The 23,507-nt window shown below is 41.6% G+C and overlaps 1 long non-coding RNA gene and 1 pseudogene across 1 annotated transcript; one reads left to right on the forward strand and one right to left on the reverse strand.

The window, feature by feature from the left end:
* Positions 1-1,990: 1,990 nt before the first annotated feature.
* Positions 1,991-7,029, reverse strand: LOC101718205 (uncharacterized; annotated as a pseudogene).
* Positions 7,030-7,524: 495 nt separating this feature from the next.
* LOC110346356 (uncharacterized) lies at positions 7,525-22,978 on the forward strand. The gene is made up of 3 exons (XR_002390346.2): positions 7,525-8,172; positions 13,540-13,630; positions 22,552-22,978. It is a non-coding gene; the product is annotated as an uncharacterized LOC110346356 (long non-coding RNA).
* The last annotated feature ends 529 nt before the right edge of the window (positions 22,979-23,507 follow it).

The raw sequence follows: 23,507 nt of genomic DNA on the forward strand, positions 1-23,507 counted from the left end.
TTTAATTTCATTGGCAACTCTTCACCACTCAAAAAATACTCATGAGTTATGAGTATACTGGAAAGAGCTCCATGAAAGAGTAGTAGGGAAATAGGGTTTGGGATATGTAGGAGAAAAACAATAGAATAAGAAGACATTGATTAGCTACATTATTTACTGGGAACAGCAGGATGACAATTCCAACTTAAAAACAAGAGAATGGTAGTAGTACAACAGTGCCAGGCCTAAGATAGAGTCAGGTAAATACAAAGAAGGTAATTCAATCCATACAACTAATTAAGCTTAAAAATGAAAAGTTAAATACAAGAAGAAGAATAAAAATTACAATAAGAGGGCCAGGGGTTTAGCTCAGTGATTTCGCTGCCTCCTGCACAAGCACAAGGACCCGAGTTTGATCCCCAGTACCAAAAAAAAAAAAAATTACAATAAGAGAGGAGATAAGGACTTTTCCTCCCAGGAAGAAGGTACAGTAAGTTAGTTGACAGCTCCCCCCTAACTTCCAGCCTGGATTCTGGATTTGGAAAAAGGTAAGACATGCATGGTAAGTAGTTTCCTTTCCTTTGAACTCTGGTTCCTTTGAACCAACTAAATAATTTTCTTTAGACCCTAAATCCACAAAGCCAGATTTTAAAAACAAGTCCCGGGCTGGGGATTTAGCTCAGTGGTTCTGGTGCCTGCCTCACAAGTCCAAGGTCCTGAGTTCAATCCCGGGTACCAAAAAATAAAAAAAATAAAAAATAATAAAAAAAATAAAAACAAGTCCCCATGCTCTGCATAAATATAAAGAAAAAATAAAGAAATTCCACATTGGCAATTTGACTTCCAGAATCCCTTCATGGTAGACATCCATTAGGTGCTTCATTTACTTATTTTTATTTCCAATAAACTCCCTCCTAACTTCCTCCCATTGTCTGAAATTTCATTCTTGAGCTTGGATTTGTACAAAATTAACTGTTTCAGTAGCTTATAAACATATATTAATTTTTGGTTGTAAGGTTTATGTTTTCCTTTATTCTAGTTTTTCTGAATTCAAGCTTCATCTTACAATTAGCATTTGCATTTAATAGAAAACTGATACTAAATTAATGTTACTCCTTTTTTTTTCTTTTTTATTATTTGCATTCTAATCCTAGGTTTATTAAATACAATTCCTTTACTCTACACAACAAAGTACAAACACAACCTTATCTAAAATGTTACAAAGTTACAAAACTCAAAATTTTTTTTTTTTTTTTTGGTGCTGGGGATCAAACTCAGGTCCTTGTGCTTGCAAGGCAGGCGGCGGAACCACTAAGCTAAATCCCCGGCCCCACAAAACTCAAATTTTATAGCACTGACTGTACAATAAAAGGCAAAAAAGCAATGTATATGTTGCCAAAGTAACCTGCAAGACCACCATGAATGCCAGGTGAAATGGGGGGCTCCATGGTGACCTGCAAAACTGGTTCTCAAATTGCTCACCAACATTTGAGAGTCAAGAAGACAAATGGGGTGGGTGTATAGGTGAGAACATAGAAAGACAGAACCATTATGACAACTAACACTGGGCACGGCAAAGTCTTTCCAGGTGTTTGATCCTAGAGGCTGGAAGAGGACTCAAGCAGGGATCACAGGGCCAAGTCTAATGAGAATGGTGGATTGATTGGTCCCCAAGGTATGATCACATTGCCAGACTGCCCCCAAGTCATCTAGAAAGGTTGGGGCATCCTGCCACTTGGAGGCTTGCTTGTTCCTACAGGCTCTGCCACTGAACAGACTCATGAGATGTGAATGGTGAGCTTCCTAGACAGAAAACTGCAGGGTGCCCTTATGGGCACAGCCCTGAACCAAGAGCACTTTTGTAGCTAGAACCTGCCTGAAGATGGTCTCCACTGCTGCCTTTGAAGTCTGCCTGAGTGAGGGATCCTCTTCTACTGCTCCTCATTATACTAGAGAAGTGACAAAACTGAGCTGAGTGGGACATAAGTTACAAGAGTGAGCTTCTGTAGTCTTGCTTATCGGGAAGAATTGGAGCTAGAGCGGCTCCTATGGCGGCGGCGGCCAGGAGAACGGGACCGCCTGCGTACAGGGGACCTGCGTCTTGGGGAGCGTGACCTTCTCCTCATCCGTGGGGGTGACCTGCGCCGCGTGGGAGGTGGTGGTAGCATTCTCCTGGGAGGGCTGAATCGTCAGGGTGGCGGCCTAGGCCAGGGGGCCAGCACAGCAGTAGCAGTTATCTCCTGACCACCGATTTGTCCTCCATCCATGTGCTTCAGCGCTTTCTCTGCTTCATCTGGATTCTCAAACTCCACATATGCATAGCCTTTGGATAGATGAGGATGCATGCTTTCTACAGGCATGTCAATCATTTTAATCTTCCCATAGGTGGAAGATATCTCCATGATGTGATCCTTAGTCACATTCCTGATAAGCCTCCCGATGTGCACTTTGGTGGGTTTAGGGGAAGGGCTTCGCCTTCTCCTCTCCTTTTCATCTCTTTTAGGTCTTTTGGATTTGGAGCGGGAGCGCCGCCTGTTGTCGTGTCTGCGCCGTAAAGGGCTCGGAGAGCCAGAGGAGCTGCTGAAACTGGAGCTGCGGGATGTACTGGAGCTTCCAGAACGGCTGGATGCTGAAGAGGAACTGGAGCCACCACTTGAGCCTGTGTGGGTGCTAGAGCCTGAACCGGAAGTTGAGCTGGACCGAGACCTGGTGCTGCTGCTTCCACTGGAAGCACTGCGCCTCTTCCGGGTCTTATCCTTGACGGGGTCCTTCTCACTAGATTCCTTGGTCGCTCCCTCGTCTTTCGAGCGATCCTTAGACTTCTCATCAGAGCGGTCCTTGCGTTTGGTAGAAGGAGCCCTAGTGCTGGACTTTTTATGGCGCTGCCCGGGGGGCACAGATGAGCAGGTCCCAGCTGCAGAATGGGCTTCTTGGGCTCACTGACACAGTGGCCAGGGTGGCTGTCGAACTCCAAAGCTTCCCCAAAGAATTGACTGGAATCCAGCTCTCTGTGGGGCTCCACCACCTTCTGCCCACCCCGAGAGTACTCCTCCTGACTCTCCAAGGGTAAGGGCTCGGGGTTGGGTTCTTTCTTACAAAAGTGATCAAACATGTTGCAGTTCCGGGACTGGAAACTTGGTTAGTGGCTCCAGGACTGGGCCCCCCACGGTCCCACACCCAGGAGGGGGTGGAAAATAACTGTTCGAGTGCTTGGGCTTTATCCTAAACCCGTTATCTTTGATGGAATCCTCAGGCTCTGGGCTAGAGATCGGGCTGAACTGGTTGAAGGTGGGTAATGGCTTGTGTCAGGTAAAAGGGCCGAAGACCAAGACCAGACCAGGCCACAACAAACCTTTATTAGGGGACTAGATCTGCCAGGCTGTCTCTGAACAAAGGAGAGACAAAAGCAATATGGCCGAGGCAGGGAAAGTCTTTTATAGAGACTGGGGTGGGGTTTGTAGGGGCTGAGGTGGGGTTGAGTGAGGTAGTGACTAGGGAATGGAGGAGCCAGTGATGTCACCAGGTGATAGAAGGTGAGCGAGTGTTGGGTTACTCTCTAGGCAGGAACAGGGGCATGCTGGGAAGAAGACTTTATTCTTTGGTGGGAGCAACCATCTTGGTGTGACGTCACACAGGGAAGGGGGCAAGGCACTATAGGAAGAGGGCAGCTACTATACATAATAGCTGCTGAGGTGGTGGGAGACCTATCACTTGGACTTGGGAGATTCCAGCTTTCCAGAGAAACTCCTGGCACTGTCTCCATTTAAGAAAGTGGAGTCAAAGTTCCCACAGTTGGGAGATTCTGGAGGCAGATGTGGACCCCGGAAGCCATTGTGCAGGAGGCTGGGGGTGACATGGTCTTTCTCTGCCTCAAAGGACTTGGCGACTGGTGTTCTTGACAATGACACTCACAGCCGGCACATCCACGGCAGATCCTGAGTGAAATAAGGACACACTCTCATCCAGACACATGCCTGAGGGCTTGAGGGGACTCTCATTCTCCTCACTGGGAGTCTGGATGGCCTCCTTGGCACCAAGGCTTGTGGGGTCTAGGATGTCGAAGGCAGCAAGAAGATCATCAAAATCAGGGATTTGGGGCCGGGGATTTAGCTCAGTGGTTCCGCCTCCTGCCTCGCAAGCTCAAGGACCTGAGTTTGATCCCTGGTACCAAAAAAAAAAAAAAAAAAAAAAAAAAAATCAGGGGTTTTCATATCCCCCATGGCTGGAGGCTCACCAAGGGCCTAGTGAGGTTCTCAAAACAAGGGTGTGGTGAGCGTTGCTGGGGGAGTAGAGCTGCAGAGACAGGAAAAACTACCTAGGCACATGGTCTAGTGTCCAAACACTACCTGGCGGCGGCGGCAGCGGCGGCAGACGGCGGGCTCGGCCGCGCGTTGATGTTACTTCTTATAATCAGTGACATCTAAATGAAGAAATCTTGGGCCTGCTACCCATTATCTATATGATCTGGGCTCTCTGGGTCTCATTTCTCCTTTGTTATCTACATAATGGGAGTGAGAATAGAGTTGATGAAGATTAAATGAGATACTGTATGTCAGTCACTTAAGTAGTATCTGGCACACAATAGGTCCATAGCTAAATGGCTATTGTCATTTTTATTATTGTTGATGTTTACTAGTTCATAGGCCGAGCACAGCTCAGAACTGCTCTGTCACAACTTTATCATCATACACAACACACAGATAATATTCCAGACATAAGCCTACTCCTTGAAGGAAAGGGATTATAATAGCAGTTGGGAAGATGAAGCAAATTAAAGGAGGAGGGTTGCCAACCATTGAACACTGTCTTTGGGAATGTGACATCTAAGAGAAAAAACTATTTCTCTGAAAGCATGCAGATGCATCACAAGACACATCAATTTTCTATTCTGTTGGAGGATGAGCAAATTGTGGCTTATCACTGAATTCAATAGCGACAATATCACAGTTATCCGATGACAATGGGAGTCAGCAATGGGGAGAGAGACTTCAGAAGAAAAACAATGATAATTAGACCACAAAAAGGAAGCCAGAAGAATACAGAAAAGAAAGGGCTACATACAATATTGCTGAGGTCTCCTAGCAACAGGGTAGCATTTCTTTTTGTTAGAAAATGGCAAAATGGAATGGTAAGAACAGGATACAGCACAGCCCAGGCGGGCTAAAATGCGTGACTATTATCAATGAGGCAATCATTGCATTCATAGCAACATCAATGTATAAGGATGTTTTGTGGCACATGCTTCAGGAGACTGGTTACATAAATAGGGTGTGTGTGTGTGTAATAATTTCAGAGTCACATCAATAGAAAGAAGAAATGGAATGGGAGGTCAGATGGTATGGGAAAAAATCTTAGGTACCACCCCCAACTGAAAAGTGCAGAACAAAGAATTAAACTGAAGGAGACATTCTACAGAAACCAGATGTGAGTTGGCAAAACATGTGACTGTTCTCAGTAATATTTACATTTTCAGAGGCAGCTCCAGGAGATGAATTCTTTTAAACTGTAAGGTACAGGGATAGGGATTTCAGCACCTGCAAAGTAGATATTTTTGAAATTGAAAATCTTCATAGCAGCTGAGACGAGTTTACAGCATACAAGCTGTTCTCTTGTCCAAGGTCAGTGTGTCCAGACGAAAAACCGTCCTCCTTCAGAAAAAGCTAATATAGTCTGCAGCAGCAGCTATAGAACTGCGTATGTTATCTGTTGATCTAAACTAGTATGATGAAAATTATTCAAATCAATCAATTAAAAGTAAACTCACATGAATAATGCATTTGCCACCCAACTTTGTTCTGTTTTCCTGCCTGGGTTCATAATCAAGGGAGTTAACATTTTTTAAAATGCAAATATTCATGTTTTTAATCTTTAAAGACCTGGCTAAATAGACAATAAATACAGTTCTATCAGGCGTAGTCCAGGAAAACTTTCCGAGGGGAAGGACTTGCCAGACAAATTTCAGTGTAAGTCAAAAGGAGATCAAAAAGAAAGTGACTTCCATATCTTTAGAGTGGTACTCCAGGATCTTTCAACACCATGCAAATATTCACTGATGTGTTCCCACACCTCCTGCATTCCGGGGAAGGACAAATAGGCAAATGCCCAAATCATTCAGGAAGGAAGGGAGGCATTCTAAATGTCAGGTAAAAGGGCCGAAGACCAAGACCAGACCAGGCCACAACAAGCCTTTATTAGGGGAATAGATCTGCCGGGCTGTCTCTGAACAAAGGAGAGACAAAAGCAATATGGCTGGGGCAGGGAGAGTCTTTTATAGAGACTGGGGTGGGGCTTGTAGGGGCTGAGGCGGGGTTGAGTGAGGTAGTGACCAGGGAATGGAGGAGCTGGTGATGTCACTAGGTGGTAGGAGGTGAGCAAGTATTAGGTTACTGTCTAGGTTGGAACAGGGGCATGCTGGGAAGAAGGGTTTGTTCTTTGGTGGGAGCAACCATCTTGGCATGATGTCACACAGGGGAGGGGGCAAGGCACCATAGGAAGAGGGCAGCTACTGTACTTAATAGCTGCTGAGGTGGTGGGAGACCTATCACTAAACCAGCCTTCAGCTGAGCCCAAGGTCTCCTGCTTCCTAAAACCTTCACCTTTATTCTTTGGATCTTTCCTCACTGTGTTTATTTTATTTTACTTTTTTGGTACCAGGGAATTGAACTCGGAACCTTGCGGTTGTGAGGCAGGCAGGGGCACCACTGAGCTAAATGCCAGGCCCCTCACTGTGTTTAAACAAATACAACAGAAGTCTTTAATTCATGCCTAAAATGTCACCAGTCACATGCCTTCTTCAGACAGCAGAGATACCCAGCCACCCTGGGCTCCCCAAGCAGTTCTCCCAGCACAGGAAGCTGTGCATCTGGAAAGCATTGTTTGCTGTTTAAGCCATCACTCCAACTGTGTGCTGCTGGCAGGGGTTCCAGCTACTCAGACTTTTGGTATTTATTGGGAGAGCCCTGCACAGTGGTGCAAGGATGCCCAGAGGGAGTTCTGGAAAATCCTTTCCAGCTTCCCACTGGGCTCCTTTTCAGGCTGCATGGCCGGCATCCGGCATCCTATTTGGACCGTGTGCCTTAGCTTCTGACCGTGGAGATGGAGAGATCAGACCCCCTCTATTGTCTAAAGGCCTCCAAGTTTTTCCACTATCCAGCTCTGCTTCTGTAAGAATCCAGGAGTTGTTTGATTCTTCGAGGATCTCAACTTGTGATTGATTCATTGGTACTCAGACTGAAGTATGGTAGGTTTCCATAAAAAATAGTATAGATTAAAGGCACATTGTCTAACTCTGAGAAAATGGAATTGTTAAATTCAAGGTAATTTTATTGCATAGCAGTTATGGAAAGAGAATTAAAATTGGATTTTCTGGAGCAGTTAACTGGAATTTTAGTGGATCTTGAACTCATTCCTAAAACTTCCTGATGTCAAAGTTGAGAGAAGTAGTTAGATTTTATAAAGGACATCAAAGTTGTCTTCTAAACACTCTCCCTTCCCTAACCAGGCCTTAGCCTGGATACCTCTAAACCTGTCACCGCTAAGGCCAGTAATTAGCACTTCCAGTTGCCCTCGTTAAGGGTTGGAGGAATTTTGCCTCTTTTTCTCTTTTGGATGCAAATGAAGAGCAGGTGGCCCGGGAGGATGCCAAAGTCATCTTGTGAAGTCAGCCTGAGGGCAGAGCTGATGTAAGAGGAAGCTGACTCAAAGAACTGTTTTCCAAGTGTCTGTACCCCTATTTAACCTTAACCCCCACAAAAGTTCTGGGCTTTTAGCCTTTTGCTGCCAAAAAAAAAAAATCTCATTTATTTTTTGAGCTGGTGTGTGCTGCCTTTTGCTTCTTGCATCCTAACGAGCTTCAACAGACACAAATTAAGGAGCAATGGGAGTATCCACAAATTTCCCCAGCCTTCAGGGCATCTTTCTGTTTTAAGGCTGTAACTCAGGCCTCATCTGGGGAGGCCACTGAAAGTACCACACACTTTCCAAGTCTCAGGATCACCAGGGAGGGATTCTTGCTCTTGCTCTGTTACCTTTTCTCTTGTTACTAAGGCCACTCATAGAAATCCAAATTGTTTCTCTTTCCCTTTTTAGTTCTAGGATGACAACTCAGCTGTTTCTGGAAAAATTACAACCTTGGCCAGGACGTTCCAAATAAGTTAAAACAATCTCTACATCTGAGGGAGACAGCCTTTTACGGTGAGTGGCTTAACACTTCATTGCCTTAATATCACCAAGATTAGGAATCTAAATGTGCCCTACCCTCAGAATTTGTTTGTAGGTTTCCCTAATCTGTCATGGAAAAAGAATTTTCAGGACATGCCAGTAAGAGGCAAAAATGGATTTATTAGGCAGCAGTTTAAAAGTACACACTTAAAGAAATAGAATACAGGAGGGAGAGAGAGAGAGAGAGAGAGAGAGAGAGAGAGAGAGAGAGAGAGAGAGAGAGAGAGAGAGAGAGATTTTACTAAACTGGGAACATTTATACTTGTCTTGAGAGGGTGGAAACCCCAGGAAAAGGTGGCCCAACCCAAGAAGGTTACTGGCCATTTAAAAAGTATGAGCCCCATTTTTTTTTTCTAAGATGGATAATTGAAGCTTCATTTGAATTCTTTATTTTATAATCAGGTTCCTGCTCTTTATTTTTCTTTTCCTTTTTTAAAAAATTTAAGCCAATCCATGGACTTACAGTATTTTTGAGGAATTTTGGGTGTGATGGGTCTGGAAGGAAAGGAAGCTAAATCAACCATGGAGATGCTGAAATGGATCACCTTGGGTAACTTCTACTGTGTCCTGAAAGTTGTAGTTTTTCTTTTCTTTTTTTTTTTTTTTGGTACCAGGGATCAAACTTGGGACTTCCTGCTTGCAAGGCAGGCGGCGGAACCACTGAACTAAATCCCCGCGGCCCAGTTGTAGTTTTTCTTAAAAGTATAATTTCTTTGTACTGATTTTTCTTGTTTCCTTTCTACCTATCTTTATTTTTTCTCTCTTATGTCATTATTAGCTCCCAATGACTCACCACCTCCAAATACTACCCTAGTTTCAGGACTTACTTGTTTAACCAAAAATACATTAAAATGTTTTTCTGAAGAAATGGACAATTTTCCCCAAAGAAATTGAAGTTATCCCTACTAAGGCAGAAGAGACTTTGGGTTTCTATGTTAACACATACGTAAATACTAGGCAAGAAACGTGTGATTGTGGCTAAAATGTTTCTAATGCATAAAATTGCATTGTGCATTTCAAACAATAACGAATAAGATTTGGGAAAATTAATAAAGAGTATGAACTTGTTGACTAACAGCACATAGTGCAACAAATACTTAGAAGTTTTATAAATATTACTTAATGCTCAAGTATAAAGTCAGTAGAACAAATTTCTTATTTTATTGAAGACCTTTTTTTGGATGTGATTTAGTAGATAACATTCTTTCCATACTCTCTTATATATTTTTTCCATTAAGAGAGGATTTTGTTAAATCTCCCTATTCATTAGAAATGCCTTTATCTAATTTATTTTTCCGTTTCATCAGTGCAGGGCTAGGTAAGTAAATATCTTGGGGAAAGTACTATATTTGACTTTAGAAGATAGTATTATGATTAATATTATGCTTTAATTAAGTTACATTGACATTCATAATAGTTCTCAATCTGGCTAATAAGAACTAATATTTTCTTGGGTAAAGAGCAATGCAAATTCTAGACAGTAATCAACTAGTGTTTGGTTTCAGCACTTTGGATGAAGTGGATTATATCCTATGGGGAAATTATGGAGCTAATTATGAAGAGTTATGATGTTCTGAAAAAATAGATTATCAGCAGAAGATAATTATAACCACTTCTGATAGGTCTAAAATTTTTAATATCTAGGACTTTATGAGTGGGTTGGACTTCTACATTGTTTGTAATGCTCTCTTCAAGTGTCATCATGATTGAGCAATCCAACATAACTCATGGTGGCATACAACATGAAAAAGATAAGCTCAGACATTTCTGTTCATAATGAAGATATTCAAATAGGTCTACTGTTCACTCAAGTGAACCTAGCTCCAGTATTCAAGGCAACTTCCTGTCCACACAGTCCCAGGTAGTACAACCGCCAAGTAGCACAACACCCATACTGACCCCTGGTAGTATAGCACCAATACTGACCCCTGGTAGCACAGCCAGGCTTCACAGCAGAGCTTGGGGTCTTTGGACAATTACAGTGTGCTCTCACAATACCTGGACTTGCCCACCTCTCATACCACATTCACTGAATCTTTGCCAACTATTTTTATACCTACCACTTGATCAACCCAATACAGGCCCACTGATTCTTTTTCCTCCTCAGACTTGTTAAACTCAATCTTGACTTGGGGCTATTTTCTTAGCTGTCCTCTGATTCAAGTCTCTTCCTGCAAGCCTTATAACAAATGTCAGTGTTGGTTCATGGATTAAAGTGTCATATTCTTAGAGAGCCCTTTCCTGATGGTTCAGTCTAAGGCTGTTCACTTTCCACACTCACAATCACATTATCTTGTTTTGGTTTGTTTCCTGTAATTGTCTAAAAAGAATGTTTGTTTGACCAGTTGTCCATCCTCTCACACTTTAAAAGTCACCTCCTCTAGACCAGAGAATTTGTTTGTTCTTCTAGATCTCAAGCATGTAGAAGTGCTCAAAAGCATATGTTGAAGGAATGAAGGGGAAAAATGAAAACCGAATAAATGAGTGGAGGTAAAAATGAAATGAAGCTGGGTGTGATGGCACAGGTCTGTAATTCCAGCTACTCAGGCTGAAGCAAGAGGATTGCCAGGCCTCTGAGGCCAGTCTGGGCAACTTAGCAAGAACTAGTCTCAAAAATATAAAAGGGCTGAAGAGGTAGCTCTATGGTGGAAAGCTTGCCTACCATGTGTGAAACCCTGAGTTCATTCCCCGGTACCTCAGAAAAAATTATGATGAGAAAAAAAAAAATCACCAAAAGTGAATCTTTAGAAAGGAGGAAGGGTTATCTCACCATACAGACTTGAGTGACAGGAAAGGCTTGAACTGGTTTTATGGCTGGGTAATGATAACTTCCTCTCCCCTCCTATGTGGCCTTCCTGAGTCGCTAATCAGTCACCCTGTAACATTTCAAGGGTGGGGCTTGGGAGATTCATCATATGAATTAGATTTCTTTTTTTCCTCTCAATATATTCTGGCACCAGAAATAATGGAGGACTTACTCAACTATAAATCAATTTGAAGTGGTGAATAACTGGGAAATACACAAAATTTATAGGTCCAGGAAGCCTCATATTTTTAGTTTTTGGAATATTCCAGTGCTTTTTCAATCTCCTGTCCTTTTACCTATTAAAAGGGAAAATACTGGAGTATTTTGGGAGGGTGTTAATGCCACACTTTAAGTATACAGGTCACTTTTACCAGTTGGTTGGAATAACTTATTGATTTTTCTTTTTGGGCTAGGAAACACAAGTGTGTTTTATTCTTTTACCTTGAGTCCCAGATATCTGAAGCCAATGAAATGATAAGGATGTAAAATCTTTCTTGCTTGGACTACTTGTCTCTACCTTACACACTTTGTACACCCTGGGCTCTGTATTATTTTTTGTTGTTGTTGTTGTTGTTTTTGGTTTTTTGGGGGGTATAGGGGATCGAACTTGGGACCTTGTGCTTGTGAGGCAGGCGGCGGAACCACTGAGCTAAATCTCCAGCCCCCTGGGCTGTGTATTAGCAGAAGCAGGCACCAAAATATGGGGAAAGACCCTGGGATAACTCACTGAACATGGTAAGAACAACCCCACGTGTGTGAGAGAATGTATTTATTTCCCTTTTACTCCAAACAGACTTAAAGCAGTTGACACCAAAAAGACATAAATAAAGCCATAGCTTTCATTAATTCACCAAATATAAATGATGGCAGAGAGATAGAAACACTAAATCAGGAAATGTGATTTCTTGGTGTTCTCTTGATTGGTTTGTTTGTCCATTCATTTCCTGAACATCTGTTTATCAAAGCGTTATTCCAAGTGTTGAACATGCAGTTTCTTGCCCATGTCATGCTGGTAGGGAAAAAGTGGGATTCAAATACAAGCAGTGTGGCTGTAGAATCCATGGACAGATGCGCTTCTTGGAAATTACGTGTGTCCCTCCTATTCCCAAAGAGGGAAGGTCTGGCAAAAAGGCCCCCAAACCTCTGAACCTAATGAGAATTACTAGGGGATCTTATTAGGAGGGAGATTCTGATCGAGTGGGTCTGGGGTAGGGTCGGAGACCCCTTTTCTAACAAGCTTCCCAAGACGCTGATCCTGCGGTCTGCAGACCACAGCGGGAGGACGAAGAGTCTAATCCAGAACAGATGCCGCTTCAAATTGTTTTTATAGTTACTGACACGCTGCCCTCTTGTGGCTACTGAAATAACTGCCCTCTGGTGTTTTCTTTCCTTTGGAATGAGACATCTGCCATCGTTCTTTAATCATCCTAAACTAATGCTTTGCAAACCCCAGTATCCTCATAACACTTTCATATTTTTGCCATGTGCACATATTTATATATCTTACTGCCTTAACTTTAATATATCTATGCACAATCTCTTCTCCAAGTTTATTATTTTAATTAGCTTTCTTTTCTTTACATACATCTATTTTCCAAGGGAATTTTGTATCACTGCCTCAGATGGAAAGACCAATATTGTTATTACAGATACAAGGTAACTACAAAAATAACTAAAGGAAAACAAAACACTGTTTAAAAGTCTAGGTAGGTGCCTTCCCAGCTCCCAGCCTAAGACTCTGCCTTTGTTAAAAGGAGATTAACAAGTGTTAGAGTGTTAAAGATTCAGAGTGGCAAACTTGCTTGTGTTTCTATAGCAGGAGGATCAAAAGGCAGCTGAATAGAGATTAATGCTTTATGTAGTTCAATGTTCTTAATGAAGTGAATATGCACCACTTAAGTCATCCTTTGGTGAACTGCCGGAGACTATGTGTTAAGGACTTGTTCTTCTGCACCTTCGGTGTCATGTGTGCTTGAGAAGTGTGTTTATGGATCTAAGTTAATTAGTTTTCAACAGGATTGGCCTAAGGAAGTGTGTGGGAGAGGGGAGCTCTCATCAGCTCTTTCTGCATAACCAGTGGTGTGGGGCTCAGTGGGCTCTGCAATCAGACAGGCATGGTCTGTTTCCATGCTAATTCACATTTTCTGGATGTTATTAGAATTACCTCCTGTAGTCATAGACAAGCTTGTTGTAATTCATTCATCCATTCAGGAGCATATGTTTATTTAGCCTTAAATATATAAAAGTTTTTGGTTCAAAGGGGTAGGGGAAGTGGGAGGGGTAGGGGAAAGGAAAGAAGGGAAAGGAAAAATTATGAGAAAAGGAAAAAATGGAAACAAAGTCTTTGTAAATAAGGAAGGGTGGAGGGGGTGAAGGAGGACAGGAAATGGGAAAAAAATAAGAACCAAGATGCATCATGTAAAAGTGCAAGTACCCAATGATAAATGTAAATGTATTGTATACCTAAAATGTATCAATAAAAGAATCTAAGGAAAAATATATAAAAGCTTTCTTTTTCCTTTTTTCTTTTTTAGATGGGCTCTTCCTGTATTACCCAGGTTGACCCTCCTGCCTCAGACTCCTGAGAAGCTGGCATTAGGGTGTGCACCACCATTCCCATCTGAAGTAAGGAGAATTTAGATGGATAGTGGGCAAATTTGCCTTCCCTTCAGAGGATTAACCAAATTAGTTCTTAAATCCCAACTCCTTTCACTAATGAATGGTTCAAGTTAGGCAAGCTGAAGTCAGCATGTGCCAATGAGATGCAAGGAGAGAATGAGTATCTACGTGAGAAATAAGCCTTCTTGTTCTTACAACCCCAGGGAGGCAGCCCTCCTCTCTCAGACCTGAGTGAAGCATGCCTGGTTACCTTAGGCTACCATGGCCCCTTTCTCCAGGGAGCGTAGCAAGGGTTAAGGGAAGCTGATCTTGTAGATGTTGGAGCAGAGAGAAAGAATTTAAGTCCTTAATGACCTTGCTCATTGAAGAATCAGCCACCCATCAAGCCTGCCATGGCCATCTTTCAAGGGAAGGTGATCTATTTCTTTCTTGTTTAACCTGGTATAAATCTGGTTTCCAGAATTTGCAGTCAATAGTATTTAACTGACACAAAGAATACAAAAGAAACATGAGCCATGGAATTTGTAATATAATTTGAAGAATCATAAATAAATGAACCACAAATAAAAAGAACCACAAATAAAAAAGTTATCAGGCCATTTCAATCCAAGTAAAGGGTGACACATGGTCACATAAGCATCCAGTATGAGATAGGCATCCTTCCCATGCTTTACACACATTATCCCTTGTAATGCCCTACCACAGCAGGTAGACATGCTTATCTTAATTTTAGAGCTCAGGAAAATTTAAGGTTCAGACACCTGAGAACCTGAACAGTTACACAATGAGCGAATGGCGTGGTGGTGAATATGATATGTTATCCTGTTAGGGGCTGGGGATGTGCTTGCATCTGCCTGGGAAGCACAAGGTCCTGAGTTCAATCCTGGGTACCAAAAAAAAATTCAAATATTATGCTGTTTCTGTACACTAGCTGGAAGCAGGAAGTTAGAGGGAATTAAGCAGATTGACCTGCTTAACAGTAAAGTAGAGTGGCTTTTTGTTCAGAAAAGCTAGGCATCCGCTTCTTACTGTAATGTAATTTTAGATAAATTATCTAATTTCTCTGAGCCTCAGTTTTCTTATTTGAAATGTGAAATAATTATATCTCCCTCATATGGTTCTTCTATCTGCCTCATATGTCAGGATGAATAACATGATATATTTATAATGAACTCACATTACTTGAATGGTAGCTGGTGTGATGATTGGTACATGGGGTGGATTTGAGAAGGATGCTATTTTAATACCATACTAAAGACATTATTTTACAGAAAGCTTCTCTGGGTTTATAGGACCAATACACATTTTCAAACATTTTAAATCTTGCAATATTATTTATTCATAAGAAATTCCTACCAAGACCCATTTTAAAAGTCAGTATCAAGCTTTTCCTGTAGAACCTGCTATAGTGCTGTAGTTCAGTCTTTTACTTAGAATTGACTTTTTTCTTTTTTTTTGGTACGGGGGATCAAACTCAGGACTTTGCGCTTGCGAGGCAGGTGGGTGAACCACCGAGCTAAATCCCGGCCCTAGAATTGACTTTTAATAGAGTGCCTTTTGGGAAATATTACATGAAAAGTTCAAATGTATACAGGCTTTGCTTTTGAGGCAGTAGATATTTAAAGATCAATAGCCAAATCAAGGCACCCAAAAGCTCAGAACTTCACACATTCGTGTCTCAGTACCCTTCTATTAGAGTAGAAGCAGAGGTCATCTTCTCCCAGGAAAACCTGAAGGTGGATACCATTAGAAAAGAAAGGATGAGAATTTAGTACAACCCTCTGCAATCTTGCCCTAGGGCAATGAACAAAAGAATATTCCTTATTGCTGAACAAAAGAATTTTCCACGCATGCCACTCTCATTTATGAAATAGGATTTTCCTTGTGCTCTGTATCTTTCACCCTGCATGAACTTCTCACCTACTTTCTAGATCCTCTAAATTTGCTCCCTTTTGGAAATACCCTTTCAAGTCCTGGCAATGGATTCTGTTTTCTGTCTGCTGCTGCTGCCCACGGGAAGTCTGTTGGTCCTTTCAGTGACTCAGCACCTTAGAGAGGCAGATGGCTCTGGAGGGAAAGTTGACGGGGCACATTGGTGTTGACAGGAAAGAAAGGGACCAAATGCTGCCTACAGGGCAAGCTGAGACACCAAACTAATACTGAATGGAAAAAAACAACAGACGATGGAAACCCTGTGAGGACAAGGAAGAGGAAGAGGAGGAAGGGGGGGGGAAGGGGAGGAGGAGGAAAGAACAACAGAAGCCTTCTTAGGTTTGAACAGAGTATGCTGCACAAAGCTGTGTGTGGATTTCTTGGTAGGCTTGAGCAAAGTGGCCCTAACACATGAACACCTTGTTGGGGGGCAGCCAGAGCTTATGCTCCTGTGTTGTGAGATTTAGCTTTGTCCTCTTTTTTCTGAAACTCATAATCTGTCAGTGGAGTGTGAATTGGTATAGAATGTGAGCCTGAAATATTGCAGAGAAACACAGAAAAAGGTTCCTCTCCCCTGTTGACCACTGGGCCCCAATGCAGCTGGCCTGTTCCCCGAGAAAACAGTTTATTTTAGGTGGTCACTCTTGCCAGAGTGGATCTGTCAGAGCTGTGTGTACCTAGGATTTGGACTCTTGTCAATTCTTCTTGAAAACAAGCAGTGGGGGAAAAAAAAATCTTTGCTTTGCTATGTTTTCCTCCTGTCATCTTTTGAGTTACTGTAGATTGTTCTAGAAAAGCAGATGTAGCAATAGAACTCCCCCCTCTCTCCCTCCCTCTCCTCTTTCTTTATCAAGTTTTTTTGGGGGGGTACCAGGGATTGAACTCGGGATCTTTGGCTTGCGACACAGGCGGCACCACCACTGAGCTAAATCCCTGGCCCCCTTCATCAAGTTTTTAATTCCCTATCTCCTTGTTGTAGATGACTTTGAAAGAACAAATGAAATGGAAAGTGGAGTTGTGTGTGTGTGTGTGTGTGTGTGTGTGTGTGTGTGTGTGGCCGGGATCAGTTCCAGGAGAAAATCAGAGACCGGCATGTCACATACCTGGATATTTGCTGGAGGAATTTCATATAATTGTCCCAGAGCTTTACAGCAGCTAATAAAGAAGGATACATGTGATATATAATTTATAAATCAACAGTATAAATTACATTGTCCATAACATAAAAACAAACTCCTCGTGTGGAAGAATTACAGTGGTTTTTTTTTTTTTTTTTTGGTACCAGGGATTGAACTCGGGTCCTGCACTTGCGCAGCAGGTGGCGAAACCACTGAGCTAAATCCCCGGCCCTTACAGTGGTTTTTGACCTGGGAGAGATTCCCTCATACAGTGTGGTGAGGTGGTGAACTGGTTCTGTAGCAGCCACATGTAACGCACAACATGGGCTTCAGGGGCTGTTACCACTGAGCTCCCTCAGTACAAGCTGAGGGTTCCATGGGCAAATTCCACTCAGGAAAGTGATTCTATATGGAGCCCAACTTTGTAGTTGTGGGATACACTTGTATGACTTGGGGAAAATAAATATCAGATCCCAAAGGAAAGGACTACATGGTCACCGGTCACCTAAGTTTTACCTGATTTTTTTCTTTTAACAATAACTTTTTAATTGTTTTTGAGCCCCTGAGTTCAAGGTTATGCTCTCTGGAAAGATGCTGAGTATAGATAATCTATGAGGCCGATGAAGGAATGCATCTGTCAAGAGTCAGTTGAGTCATTATTAAAATTGATATATATATATTTTTAAATGAAAACTAAGGAGTCTAATCCAGACAAAGGCAGAGTGGGAGGCTACCTCCTCCCTGTGTTCAATGCTAGATATCAGGAGAGGCTCATTTTGAGAATTTTTAAATGTTAGCATGCCTTAACTTTTGGACTTAAAAGGTAATTAGCCATAAAAAATTGGAAATAGAAGCATAAAGAAAAAATTAAAATGACTCTATCCAATCACTAGAAACAATCAGCATTGACCTTCTATTTTGTAATTTTTAATTATGGGTTTTTAATTATGCAGACAACTCTCATATACTATTTCATTTAATATTACACTGTGAATATTTTCCTGTGTCATTATATATATTTGAAGTTATTGTTTTATTTATATTTTATTATATTTGTTGTATGTTTATTTTGTTCATGTACTACCTTTGATGCATGGGAAAACCATAACTTATTTATTTAGTCATTTCAATATTTTGCCCTTTTCTTTTTCTTTCTTTCGATATTCTAGTCAGGGGCCTGCTTATTTGTTTTCTATAAAGATACTCTGCTCTGCAATCAAACTACTTGAGTTCAGATGTCAGTTCAGGGGCTGGGGATTTAGCTCAGTGGTTCCGGTGCCTGCCTCACAAGCACAAGGTCCTGAGTTTGATCCTCGGTACCAAAAAAAATAAAAACAAAAACAAAAAAAACAGATGTCAGTTCAAACACTGTGTGACTTCAAAAAAAATTACTTAATCTTTCTGTTTCACAATTTCTTCACCTGTAAAGTGGGGATAATTTTGGTGCCTGTATCCTAGAGTTACTCAGTAGAAAAGCTCTCTGAGAGATAGCTCATCATGATTGTCTTCCAGAAGAGGTGATCCAGAGTTTGCCACATCAAGAATTTAAGTTCACATCTTGGGTGCCAGACCACAAGCAATGTGACCTGCTTCTAAGAGAGTTATTATTTCACAAGCCAACCTTCAGGACAAAGGGAAAAAAGGCTGTCATCATGATGAACAGCTTAGTATGTAAAGGTATCAGATGAAAGATAAAGAGAAAACAGTTATACACAACCAGTCTGTCTTAGTTTGTTAGGGCTGCCGAAACAACAGATCTGGGATGTCTTTCACAATAGAAAGCGACTGGCTCAAAGTTGTGGAGCTGGAGGTCAAATCAAGATGGCGGCAGGGCTGATTCCTTTTGAGGGCTCTAAGTGGAGGAAGTGTCCTAGGCTTCAGTCTTTGGCTTAGAGATGGCTGTCTTCTCCCTGTGTGTTATTACATCACCATTCTTCCTCTGTGTTCAGAGTTCCCCCTTTTTTTAAAATAAGGACACTAGTCATATTAGATGAAAGTCTATGCTAATGACCTCATTTTGATTATCTCCATATATGCTGTCTCCTCACAAAGTCCCATTCTGAGGTACTAGGGATTAGGACTTCAGCATATTAAATTGGGGGTTGGAATAAGAGGGACACAATTCAATTCATAATTTTCCAAAGTGAACTTCATTTTATTTTACACTTTGGAGGAAAATCAGTTGGTCATGGTCAAGAAAGACAAGAACCATGCCCATTGTAACATTTTTATAACCCACAATAGTATAAAAAATATGTGTGCAAAATGTAAACTCTCTGTGACAGCTATGGGAGATGGTGAAGGGGTGGATGTGGGGGAAAGAATTATTTTTTTATTTTTGTATTTTTTTTTGGTACCAGGGATCGGACACAAGGCCTTGCGCTTGTGAAGTAGGCGGCGAAACCACTGAGCTAAATCCCCAGCCCAATAATTAGATTCAATAAAGAAGCTTAGGGAGCCACTCTCAAAAATTCTACCATGCAAAGGGTCTATTCCACCATTAAGCAATTTTTTCCATGAGTCCTGAGGTATTCATTTCATTCTTGAGCTAACTAGATGAACATTTCGCAAGATGTGCAAAATATGGTAGTATGAATCCTGACACTGCTTCAGAAGGTAAATCTAAAGGGTCTTCATTACCCTCGTAAAAATGAGAAAAGAAAATCAAACTTCTAATGAGACCTGACAATGAGCTGAAAAGATAAGAGAAGGGAAATCATAGAGAAAATGTTTTCTGCTCTTCAAAACTAAAATAATAAGCTGATAGGTAGTAGTAGATTTAATTGGCTGAAGGAAATAAGCAGTCTAGAAATATTTTTTAGTATACGAGCTGCTGAAGCAAGCACAGCAGTCTATAGATCACATAAAAGACTCAAAGCTAGGCAAAATTGTCCTTGTCTGTAATTCTAGCTGCTTGGGGGACTGAGGCAAGAGAACAGCAAGTTTATAGCCAGCCCAGGAAACTTAGGGAGACCTTTGTCAAAATAAAAAGGGCTCAGATATCTCAGAAATATATAATATAGGGGTTCGGGTCAATGGAAGCCCTTGATCAGCAAAAACTGGGAACAAGAATAATTGGGATGGGGCATGGACTAGCTTATTCGTGGTCACTCTCCCCAAGTACCAAGAATAGACTCATGAGTCAAGTCACCAAGATCATTCATGCATTTACAAAATTCCAGAACTCGAAGAGGCGTTAAGTGTGAAAGTGGCAAGCAAAGAATTAGTGATGAAAATGTAATTCAGAGCTGAGTTCTTGTTGTCTATGAAGATTGTTCAAGGACTCAAGCTCTAATTTTTTTGTACCAAGGGATGGAACTCAGGACCTTGCACCTGCAAGGCAGGCACAGTGCTGCTGAGCTAAATTCCCGGACCAAGCCCTAATTTTTTTTGCTTTAAATCTGCAGAGGAAAGGGTCAAAATGATCCTCCGGAGTCCAGAAGCATGATAGATGCAAAGGTCCCTCCGGCAGATTAGATGTCTGACTTCTGGGGGACCATGTGCTCCTCACAGGGCGCTGTCTGGGTCTCCCTGGTCTTGTGGGGAAATTCAGCATGAAGCACTACTCAGGAAATCATGTATCCTGGATCCCTGGCCAGCATCCTTCCAGAAGTAGAGGTGTCAACTAAAGAGCCTTTAGAAAAGAGTGGAAACTGGAATAGAGCAGAGCTTGAAAGCACATTTTACCAGTGGCTTCTGGTGTGTTTTCAGATGTGGAAATTTCCAGTTTGAAGAGTTTTAATATTCCCTAGCCTTTCGAGTTGAAATATGGTTTCTTCCTTTCTAACTATCAAAGGATGCCATCACCGCCCTTCTAGGTCATTTAGAAGGAAATCAGAAGTAGATTTTTGGAAATATTTTCACCCAGTGTTTGATGGACTTGGACAGCAGCAAATTGTAGTTCTTCCTGAGAAATATTTGCTTCTGTATTTTATGTCCAAACTGTCATTTGGATGTGTGCAAACATTGAGGCTGTGGGGAAATATTGTTGCCTCCCAGACAGACTTCTTCTCAATTTAGTAACAAGCCAAATACATAAGCATCATTTCCTTGCCTTTGAAATGATATTTATAAATATCTCATGACTTATTTCAGAAACCTTCAATTTAGTGGTTAGGCAATTTTAACCTCCTCACCAGAAAACTCAAATGCAGAGAGATCTACTAGAATTTTAGTTTTACAGTCATGATAGAAATACACAGAGAAGGGTCTATAAATAAAGGGGGATGAGTGATTTTGGGCCATCAACATTTTAGTCTCAGTTGTTTTTTTTTCTTTTTGGTACCGGGGATTGAACTCAGGTCCTTGTGCTTGCGCAGCAGGTTTAGTCTCAGTTTTATGTTTCTCTCTCCATCACATAGACCTGTGATATGTGGCTGAAGCATGTACCTGTGACAAACTTCTAGTACGTGCATAATATGAGGAGTAGAAATGTCTTAGCAACTTAGTTTTATTGTTGTCATTTGTTTTTGTTTTGTTTTTGGTAAGGTAGCAAGGACTAGCTCACCTGGAAAATTGGACTGCTACATTCTTAATAAATTTAAGAATGAGTTAGTGATTGCTTCCTGCTTAAAAGTCAAAATTAGGGTGTCTTTCCCTAGGAATTATACTGTGCTATAAATAATATTTGCTAATAATATTAATAAGGAACTGACCTACTTCCTCTTTTTAACCAAGAGATAAAAGGTAACAGATTTTCCAATTACTGACTACTGCTCTTGCTATTAACTTGTCTTAATTCATACATATATTAAAGTAATTTAAATTGCAAATGTAGGAGGAAAAGGCTGGAAGAATTGAAAATCCCTGGTTTTCTTACCAGGACAAGCAAGAAAGTATGCCTAAAACTATATCTGGCTCTTTGGTCTTGTAGCTTTAGGAAAAAATATTTAGATGTTTCAGTGAAAACCTGATGAAGATAAATTGCAGTGTGAATGAAATGACAGGGAAAATCAAATGCCAATTTTATTAGAAAGAACCCACTGGGGAGACACGTTGAAACCAGGAGCTCATGGCTGAAGACTACATGGCTAGAGACAAGGTAGGTCTGTTGCCACTCAAAAAATGTTTTAAAACAATATAAAATGAGTTCAACAATTACAGAATGCAATCAGACATCTAAGTTCATCAGATGGCCATGGCCAAGCCATGCTGGCACTGGGCATGATGTCTGGGTGTGTGCACTGGACTGTGACTGCCCCAAGGGCAGCAATTCTCTAAACTTTGACGTCCGGTGAAATATGATATATGCTTATTGCAAAAAATAAAGTATCAGCTGGGTATGGTGGCACACACCTCTAATCCCAGAACCAGTGATTTAGTGAGACCTTAGCTCTAAGGGGATGGGGGCTGAGGATGTAGCTAGTGGGAAGGCCCCTGTGTTCAATCCCCAGTACCAAAGGAGGGGGGGAAGGAAGAGTAAAAGTAATTGAAAATACCCAATGAAGAAAACAAAAGCAATCTATGATCAATTCCTTTAGATTAATTCATTGTTAACAGTTTAGTTTCTCAATGTTTTTTTTTTTTTTGGTACCAGGGATCGAACTCAGGTCCTTGTGCTTGCAAGGCAGGTGGCGGAACCACTGAGCTAAATCCCCAGCCCTATTAACAATTTAGTAAATCATCTCCCATCCTTTCTATCATTTGTCTATTTATATTAGATATAAAAGTAGAAATATATTTGTCTTAATTGTTGACCTGAAAATTTACCATAGATTGAGGGTAGTTTTTGTTAAGAAAAATAACTTAGACTGAATCAAAAAGGTGAAATTTAAGAGGTATTGGCCAAGCTCTTGGTTGATGCCTGATCTGCAGAAAATAGGACAGAATCTCTATGCATGAAAGGAGAGGAATTCATCCTTTTTTTTTTTTTTCCAGTAAGGGGCTGAGGACAGAGCAGAGAAGAAACATTGAGGGAGAAGTAAATGAGGGGAGAGAAGAAGAAACTGAGGAGGCCGTGAGCCTGGATGCTGCATGGGGGAGTGAAGAATTTGAATTGCTGGGATGGCCAAGAAGTGTTTGGAGTCCAGCATCACTCACTGGGGACATGATGACGTTTGTTCTGCAGCAGGTAGTGCCCCTTTCCCTGAGCCTCAGTAGTTTAATAAAGACCATTAGATGTACAAAATGCCTGGTGGGAATGAGCTTTTCTTGTGCAGTAGGCGAGATGGCTGAGTGCTAAGATTGCACTGAAGCTGTGTGAAGAGGGATGCATGTGTGGGAGCAATTCCTGAGGGCTGAGAGGCAGAGGGGACCGGAAGTGTTAAATCCCTTCCTCCTTTGCTACCCTTGAATTCACAGGGTGCCTGGGAAGATTTTGGACTCTATAGGACACGGACTTGAGGGTAGATGTTGAGTCACTTTCATCTTTAAGGGCCAGAAAGATCCTAGGTAATATTTGTGTTATAATGATGGTGAGATCCTTCTTCATTCCCCTGTCTATTGATTAATGTGAGATCTCCTACCAAGAATGCCCCTCAGATATTTCTAATGACTTTTTGGTACCTAATGTGCTAAGGGCCATAACCTTGTCATTATTCCCCTCTAGTCCCCAATTCTTGTCCAAGTGTTCCTCCTTATTCTGGTGATAACAGTCATAATCTCTGCTCCAGAGGACATGGCTGTTCTCTGGCACTGACGGCTGACCTTGAGGGCAGACAGTCTGCACTGTAATTTCTCTTTGCAGAAGAACAGGGGATTATGGAAGGAGCAAGTCCAGCAGGAAAAATAAATGGTTGTGTAATTTAAGTCCAGTCTGCCCAGGGTACCCTCTGGACCAGCAATCATCCTGGCTTGTCATCAGCTTGTCCCCATGTGGTCAGGCAATGTCAGGG

This window comes from Heterocephalus glaber, unplaced genomic scaffold (genome assembly GCF_053883595.1).
Source record: "Heterocephalus glaber isolate CG9 unplaced genomic scaffold, H.glaber_assembly_v1.0 deba00000347, whole genome shotgun sequence".
NCBI classification, from domain to species: domain Eukaryota; kingdom Metazoa; phylum Chordata; class Mammalia; order Rodentia; family Bathyergidae; genus Heterocephalus; species Heterocephalus glaber.